The 9585-nt window shown below is 35.2% G+C and overlaps 1 non-coding gene across 1 annotated transcript; it reads left to right on the top strand.

Annotated features, from left to right (window-relative positions):
- The first annotated feature begins 1544 nt into the window (after positions 1-1544).
- On the top strand, positions 1545-1652 carry LOC112768756 (small nucleolar RNA R71). The gene has a single exon (XR_003186149.1). It is a non-coding gene; the product is annotated as a small nucleolar RNA R71 (small nucleolar RNA).
- The last annotated feature ends 7933 nt before the right edge of the window (positions 1653-9585 follow it).

The raw sequence follows: 9585 nt of genomic DNA on the forward strand, positions 1-9585 counted from the left end.
TTTGAGAGAAGCTTTTTATGCTTCCTCTCCATGAATGCAGAGAGAGATCCTTGAGTTGTAAACACAAGGTTGTCCTCATTTATTTGAAGGATCAATTCTCCTCTGTCCACATCAATCACAGCTCTTGCTGTGGCTAGAAAAGGTCTTTCTAGGATGATGGATTCATCCTCATCCTTCCCAGTATCTAGGACTATGAAATCAGTAGGGATGTAAAGGCCTTCAATCTTTACTAACACGTCCTCTACTTGTCTATAAGCCTGTTTTCTTGAATTGTCTGCCATCTCTAATGAGATTTTAGCAGTTTGCACCCCAAAGATTCCCAGTTTCTCTATTACAGAGAGGGGCATGAGGTTTATTCCTGAACCAAGGTCACACAGAGCCTTAAAGATCATGGTGCCTATGGTACAAGGTATTAAGAACTTTCCAGGATCCTGTTTCTTCTGAGGCAATGTCAGTTGATCCAGATCACTTAGTTCATTGGTGAACAAGGGAGGTTCATCTTCCCAAGTTTCAATACCAAATAATTTGGCATTCAGCTTCATGATTGCACCAAGGAACTTGGCAACTTGCTCTTCAGTAACATCCTCATTCTCTTCAGAAGAGGAATACTCATCAGAGCTCATGAATGGCGTAAGGAGGTTCAATGGAATCTCTATGGTGTCTAGATGAGTCTCTGATTCCTTTGGTTCCTCAGAGGGAAGCTCCTTATTGATCACTGGACGTCCCAGGAAGTCTTCCTCTTTGGGATTCACGTCCTCTCCTTCCCTTACAGGTTCGGCCATGGTGATTAATTCAATGGCCTTGCACTCTCCTTTTGGATTTTCTTCTGTATTGCTTGGGAGAGTACTAGGAGGGATTTCAGTGATCCTTTTACTCAACTGGCCCACTTGTGTCTCCAAATTTCTAATGGAGGACCTTGTTTCATTCATGAAACTTATAGTGGCCTTAGATAGATCAGAGACTAAGTTTGCTAAATTAGAGGTATTTTGTTCAGAGTTCTCTGTCTGTTGCTGAGTGGACGATGGAAAAGGTTTATTATTGTTAAACCTGTTTCTTCCACCATTATTAAAGCCTTGTTGAGGCTTTTGCTGATCCTTCCATGAGAGATTTGGATGATTTCTCCATGATAGATTATAGGTGTTTCCATAAGGTTCACCCATGTAATTTACTTCTGCTATTGCAGGGTTCTCAGGATCATAAGCTTCTTCTTCAGAAGATGCCTCTTGAGTACTATTGGATGCAGCTTGCATTCCATTCAGACTCTGAGAAATCATATTGACTTGCTGAGTTAATATTTTGTTCTGAGCCAATATGGCATTCAGAGTATCAATTTCAAGAACTCCCTTCTTCATAGGCGTCCCATTACTCACAGGATTCCTTTCAGAAGTGTACATGAACTGGTTATTAGCAACCTTGTCAATGAGTTCTTGAGCTTCTGCAGGCGTTTTCTTTAAGTGAATGGATTCACCTACAGAAGTATCCAATGACATCTTAGCTAATTTAGATAGACCATCATAGAATATATCCAGGATGGTCCATTCTGAAAGCATGTCAGACGGACACTTTTTGGTTAGTCCTTTGTATCTCTCCCAAGCTTCATAGAGGGATTCACCTTCTTTCTGTCTGAAGGTTTGAACATCCACTCTAAGCTTGCTCATCTTTTCAGGAGGAAAGAACTTGGCTAAGAAAGCCTTGACCAGCTTATCCCAAGAGTTCAGGCTATTCTTAGGTTGAGAGTCCAACCATACTCTAGCTCTGTCTCTTACAGCAAAAGGGAAAAGCATGAGCCTGTAGACTTCAAGATCTACTCCATTAGTCTTAACAGTATCATATATCTGCAAGAATTCAGTTAAGAACTGAAAAGGATCTTCAGATGGAAGTCCATGAAACTTGCAGTTCTGCTGCATCAGAGAAACTAATTGAGGTTTCAGCTCAAAATTGTTTGCTCCAATGGCAGAAATGGAGATGCTTCTTCCATGTAAATTGGAATTAGGTGCAGTAAAGTCACCAAACATCCTCCTTGCATTATTATTATTTTCGGCTGCCATCTCCTCTTCCTGTTCGAAAATTTCTGTAAGGTTATCTCTGGATTATTGTATTTTAGCTTCTCTTAGTTTCCTCTTCAGAGTCCTTTCAGGTTCTGGATCTGCTTCAACAAGAATATTCTTGTCCTTGCTCCTGCTCATATGACAAAGAAGAGGGCACAGAAAAAATAATAATAATAATAATAGGGATCTTTTATACCACAGTATAGAGGTCCTTGTGTGAGTAGAAGAAAAGAAGAAGAAAATCTGAACTCAGAGAGAGAGAGAGAGAGGGAGTTCGGATTTTTGGTGAGTGATGTGAGGAAGAGATGTTAGTGGATGAATAAATAAATAGAATAAGATGAGAGAGGGAAAATTTCGAAAATAATTTTTTTGAAAAGGAGTTAGTGATTTTTCAAAAATAGTTTTTGAAAAAGGTTAGTAATTTTTGAAAATTAAAATAAAAAATGAAAATAATTAGTTAATAATAAAGAAATTTTGAAAAAGGTGGAAGATATTTTCAAAAATTAGAGAGAGAGAGTTAGTTAGGTGGTTTTGAAAAAGATAAGAAACTAACAAAAAGTTAGTTAGTTAGTTAAAACAAATTTTGAAAATCAATTTTTGACAAGATAAGAAGATAAGAAGTTAGAGAAGATATTTTGAAATCAAATTTTTGAAAAAGATAAGATAAGAAGATATTTTTGAAAAGATATGATTGAAGTTAGTTTTGAAAAAGATTTGATTTTTAAAATCACAATTAATGACTTGATTCATAAGAAATCACAAGGTATGATTTTAGAACTTAAAGTTTGAATCTTTCTTAACAAGCAAGTAACAAACTTGAAATTTTTGAATCAAAACATTAATTGATGATGTTATTTTCGAAAATTATGATATAAAATTAAGAAAAAGATTTTTGAAAAATATTTTTAAAATTTTCGAGAATAACTAAGAAAAATGAAAAAGATTTGATTTTTGAAAAAAAGATTTTGAAAAAGATAAGATTTTTAAATTGAAAATTTGATTTGACTCATAAGAAACAACTAAATTTTAAAAATTTTTGAAAGAGTCAACTCAAATTTTCGAATTTATGAGAGAAAAAAGGGAAAGATATTTTTTTGATTTTTGAGTTTTTAATGATGAGAGAGGGAAACATGAAAAATGATGCAATGCATGAGAATTTTGGATCAAAACAATGAATGCATGCAAGAATACTATGAATGTCAAGATGAACACCAAGAACACTATGAAGATCATGATGAACATCAAAAACTTATTTTTGAAAATTTTATATGCAAAGAAAACTTGCAAGACACTAAACTTAGAAATCTTTAATGCTTAGACACTAAGATTTCAAGAATGCATATGAAAAACACCATACAACACAAAACACTAAAATATGAAGATCACTCAAGAAGGTTTATCAAGAACAACTTGAAGATCATGATGAATGCAATGCATGAATGCAATTTTTGAAAAATGCAAGATGAGTATGCAATTGATACCAAACTTAAAAATTGACTCAAGACTCAAACAAGAAACACAAAATATTTTTTGATTTTTATGATTTAAAATTTTTTTTTTTTGGATTTTTCGAAAATTAATGTGAAAAAGAAAAATAAGGATTCCAAAATTTTTAATATGAATTCCAGGAATCTTGTGCTCTTTAGTCTAAAGCTCCAATCTGAGGGTTAGACATGGCTTAATAGCCAGCCAAGCTTTAGAAGATACAAATCAGGCATATAATAGCTGATACTTCATCCAACTTCATATACATGCCTTTTATGTTGACAAGTGGAAGCCTCAATCCAAAAGAATTTGGATATGGCTTTACAGCCAGCCAGGCTTCTACATGCTTCATGAAACACTAGAATTCATTCTTAAAAATTCTGAACAAAAATATATTTTTGTTTGAAAGATTTTTATGAAAAGAAAACGAAAAGAAAGTTACCTAATCTGAGCAACAAGATGAACCGTCAGTTGTCCAAACTCAAACAATCCCTGGCAACGGCGTCAAAAACTTGATGCACGAAATTGTGATCTCTGGTAATGGCTCCAAAAACTTGGTGCTCTAATCTTAATTCATAATTTGTCACAACTTCGATACAACTAACCAGCAAGTGCACTGGGTCGTCCAAGTAATAAACCTTAAGTGAGTAAGGGTCGATCCCATGGAGATTGTTGGTATGAAGCAAGCTATGGTCACCTTGTAAATCTCAGTCAGGCGGATATAAAATAGTTATGGAGTTTTCGAAATTAAATAATAAAATAAGGATAGAAATACTTATGTAATTCATTGGTGAGAATTTCAGATAAGCGTATAGAGATGCTTTCGTTCCTTTGAATCTCTGCTTTCCCGCTGTCTTCATCCAATCAGTCTTACTCCTTTCCATGGCTGGCTTTATGTAAGGGCATCACCGTTGTCAATGGCTACATCCCATCCTCTTGTGAAAATGGTCCAAATGCTCTGTCACAGCACGGCTAATCATCTGAGGTTCTCGATCATACTGGAATAGGATTTACTATCCTTTGCGTCTGTCACTACGCCCAGCACTCGCGAGTTTGAAGTTCGTCACAGTCATTCAGTCCCAGAGTCCTACTCGGAATACCACAGACAAGGTTTAGACTTTCCAAACTCTCATGAATGCCGCCATCAATCTAGCTTATACCACGAAGATTCTGATTAAGAGATCTAGGAGATACTCATTCAATCTAAAGTAGAACGGAAGTGGTTGTCAGGCACGCGTTCATAGGGAATGATGATGATTGTCACGTTCATCACATTCAGGTTGAAGTGTGAATGAATATCTTAGAAGCGGAATAAGTTGAATTGAATAGAAAACAGTAGTACTTTGCATTAATTTTTGAGGAATAGCAGAGCTCCACACCTTAATCTCTGGAGTGTAGAAACTCTACCGTTTGAAAATACATGAGTGATGAAGGTTCAGGCAAGGCCGAGAGGCCAGCCCTCAAACGTGATCTAAGATAGCATACAACTGATCAAAGATGTTCAAAGATGTCTAATACAATAATAAAAAGTCCTATTTATAATAAACTAGCTACTAGGATTTACAGAAGTAAGTAATTGATGCATAAATCCACTTCCGGGGCCCACTTGGTGTTTGCTTGGGCTGAGCTTGAAGTCTACACGTGGAGAGGTCATTCTTGGAGTTGAACGCCAGCTTTTGTGCCATTTTGGGCATTGAACTCCACTTTGCAACTTATTTCTGGTGCTGGACGCCAGAATTGGGCAGAGATCTGGCATTGAACGCTAGTTTTCGTCGTCTAAACTTGGGCAAAGTATGAACTATTATATATTTCTGGAAAGCCCTGGATGTCTACTTTCCAACGCAATTGGAAGCGCGCCATTTTGAGTTCTGTAGCTCCAGAAAATTCATTTTGAGTGCAGGGAGGTCAGAATCCAATAGCATCAGAAGTCCTTCTTCAACCTCTGAATCTGATTTTTGCTCAAGTCCCTCAATTTCAGCCAGAAAATACCTGAAATCACAGAAAAACACACAAACTCATAGTAAAGTCCATAAATGTGAATTTAACACAAAAACTAATGAAAACATCCCTAAAAGTAACCAGATTCTACTAAAAACATACTAAAAACAATGCCAAAAAGCGTATAAATTATCCGCTCATCAGATAGCTAGGATAGGACTTCTAATTCTCATACCTTACTAAGAGCTTTCTTAATTATTAGTTTATTTTCTTATCATTTACATTCCTTGTTCAACCTTTCAAAAACCCAAAAAGATACTTTTCCATAACCAATAATAAATACACCTCCCTGCAACTCCTTGAGAGACGACCCGAGGTTTAAATACTTCGGTTTAATTTTATTGGATTTGTTTTAGTGACAACCAAATTTTTGTATGAAAGGATTCTTTGTTAGTTTAGATACTATACTTGCAACGAGGATTTATTGTGAAATTATAAACCGTCAAAAATTTGTTCGTCAAAATGGCGCCATTGTCGGAGAATTGTAAACGTGTGCTTTATTATTGGTTATTGTGAATATTGTGAATAATTTTGCTTTTTTTTTCTTTGTTAGTGTTTCTAGTTTTAGGAGTTTATTTTCATTAATCCTTATTAGTTTTTGGTTTTACTTGTTACTATGAATTCTCACCCCTTTGGCTACGAGTTTGGTTCAAATTATGTTGTAGGGAATGGAAACTATAATGAGAACATGCATCAAGGTTGGGACAATCAAAGATGGGAGGAGCCACAAGGATTTGATCAACCCTTTCAGCAACAACCTCCTCTAATGTGCCATAAATGAAAGCTATAAACCATAAATGATCAAAATCAATAAAGACAACCCAAACAAACATATAAAAGCCATCAAACATCAAATTAAACAACTAGGAATTCAAAATTGTAAGACTATGTAAATTGACAAGAGAGATTGAAATAGATGAAAGTGTAGGACAAGTAGTGTAATAAAAGAGGAATTAAAGAGATACTTACAATAGGAAAGCAAAGTCCAAAGCCAAAATTGAAGTATAAAATGCTACATTGAAAACCTAATTAAAACCCTAAGAGAGAAAACCTAAGCTAACTACCCTAAAACTACTCCTAAAAACTATTCTATGAAGTATGGTAATGTATGGTATGATATATGGTTGCTTCCCCCTTCAAATATACTTCAAAGCCTTCAAAAATGGGCCAAAAAGCCCTCAAAACGCGAGTCCATGTGACTTTTTAATGGAGGCATGCGCTGGTACCTGTGCGGACGCACAGGTCTGTGCATGTGCATAGATGCTGATTTTTCTCCTATGCATGGGCACAGACCTGTGCAGATGTAACGACCCAATTTTTGGTACGTCATGATCATACTAAAAACTGAGCGCTACCAACTTGTCTTCCTAATTATTATCTATTATTTATTATATGAGCCTGATTCGTTGTTAAAAACGTAGTTATTTTGCGAGGTACTTTTTTTTTTGAAAACGTTTGGATTAATAGATGGAATCATTCATAATCAATTCACAACTGATAACAGATAAAACAGTTATAAACAACTACACATAAATACATCACAAGCAGTCAACAACATTCAATGATCTAGCTTTTATTAACTATAGAATTTTAGTTAGGATACCCCTAGATATAGCTAGATAATAACTATATACATATATATACATACAACATCCCAGGTCTTGACCTGTTCAAGAAGTCCCTAAGCTGGCGCCCAGGCTAGCCTAGACTCTATACTCACCTAGTCCCTCTAAACTACTAAAGCGAGGGAAAGTATGTTCTAGGTCTTCAAAACTCAAGTAAGGTGGAACGTCATCAAAAGGTGGAAGGTTGTCTACTACTCATCTGCACGATCATATGTTATCAAAGAGTGTCTCTCAAGTACTTCATCGAGTGGCCACAAAACAGCAACATTGTACGGAGGACATAGGCTAAAGTTTGTAGATAAAGAGGGTGCAGACGTTGGCTGGCCTCACAATATATACATATAAACAGGTAACGAAGTTCACTCTAGACTCAGAAGACTACCTAGAACGGAATCCTTTTTGTGAATGGTCATCAGCGAACTACGGAAGTGTACCCAAACTTCCATCTGAAGGGGGAAGGGAGAGAGAAGGGGTAAGAACTTGGGAGTTCTTAGTAGGGCCGGGGTTATTAGTTACGTTCATTAATTCCATGTTATTTAGCAGATAAATAGCAGAATACCGAGAAGCAGTAGACAGAAGAAATAGATAAATAGAGAAAATAGAGAAAACAAAAAGCAAAACACAAACAAAAGAATACAAGAAAACAAAATAGAGACACAAAGAATAGAATGAAAACAAAGAAGGCATACATTCAAACAACACTCATAACAGAGGAAATGCGCAACCAAATATGATGCATGTCTGTCCTATGCAGGCCATGAGCTCACATGTCGGTTTACACCCTGCATCCCGACATTACCCAGGAACTAGTCCTAGATATGGCTTTATCTCTGTAGGTGAACTTCGGCCTACAGAAACAGCACTTCCATAAGTGAACTTCGGCTTATAGGAATAGTCTAAATATAACAGAACAAATTTCTGTAGGTGAACTTCGGCCTACAGAAATGGCACCTCTGTAAGTGAACTTCGGCTTACAGAAATGGCGCCCCTGTAAGTGAACTTCGGCTTACAGGTATCACAACTCTCTGTCTGTTTTTCTATCATTAAAACTTTACAGACTTTTTCTTCGATTTTTATCTTTTCTTCAACTTTTTATCTTTTATTTATCTTTGCCTCACTAATATGTTTTTACCACTCCCTAAGTGTTTTATGAAAGTAATTATGAGATTCTGTGCTTAAAGTTGTCTTTCTAAAGCTTTTACAGAAAACTGCCTTTTCTGCATTATTTTATTATTTTTATTAAAATATTATTTTTAATTAAATATTATTATTTAATATTTTATTATTTTTTTATTATTTTATCATTAAATTTTTGAAAATTAACTTACTTTTATTTTTAACCTTTAAAATTCACTTTTTACCACCCGTAACTTTTAATATTTCTACTTTTACCACCCTAACTTTCAGAAATTACCAAATAACCCCCCAAACACCAAATTAATTACTTCCTTGCCCTTTTATGAATCAAAAAGGTGTTCTTCATTGTTCTTCATCACACTCAAAGTGTTCTTCATGTTTTTCATAAATTCTTCAGATTCTTTCTCTGTTTTTACCCGTTTTTCAGTCTTTTCAGCAACCGATTTTTACTATAATTCATAATAAATTAGCAGCCACTAAAACCCCATCTTTTATACATGATTTCAACACAAATTGAACCTCAATTTAAGCTTAGGGTTTTATTTTTCCAGCTGCCCAAGAACATGAACTTTAAAGCTTGAATTTCATCAAATTTCATCAAAATTTCACCAAATTTTCACCAAGAATCAATCATATATGCAACCAATTTTTAGCACAGCCAATTTATACAACATTCACACAACTCAAACACAAATAATCAAGATTAATTTTGTGACACCCTACCTGGTTTTGCTGCTCCTAATTCAATTAAACTTTCAGGTGGTCCTTAAGCACTTTTTCCTCCTAAATCACATCAAGAAAACACATATTTAACCATGTTTCCTTGAAACCGAATCAAAAGAGAGATGGTGCAGCCAAATCACCTTGATTCCAGCCTTGATAAGTCATATGATCATGTAGAGAAAGAAGAGAGGATCATTTTAGTCGGATTGGAATTTTGATTTTAGTTTTAGTTCAGCAGAAATCAAGCTTTGAAGATTTGGAACTAAGAACTTTTCTCTCTTTTTCTCTCTACCTATTTTCGGCCACAAAGTGAAAATGAGCCAGCCTTGAGGGTTTTGGGGGTGTAGGGTGAGTTGTTATTGGTTGGCTTGGAGGTGGATTAAAATAATATTAAAATATCTCAGGTGTATAACTACTAAAACTAGATGTATCGGAACACTTGCAAAAATATCTCTAAAAATTATTTTCTGAGCTACAAGCATAAATGACACTAGTAACATATTTATTATGAGAATAAAACATGAATAATGAGGCCTTAGTATTGCTAAAGTCATCAGAGAGTGCTGGTA

The sequence above is a fragment of the Arachis hypogaea genome, chromosome 17 (assembly GCF_003086295.3).
Source record: "Arachis hypogaea cultivar Tifrunner chromosome 17, arahy.Tifrunner.gnm2.J5K5, whole genome shotgun sequence".
NCBI lineage: Eukaryota > Viridiplantae > Streptophyta > Magnoliopsida > Fabales > Fabaceae > Arachis > Arachis hypogaea.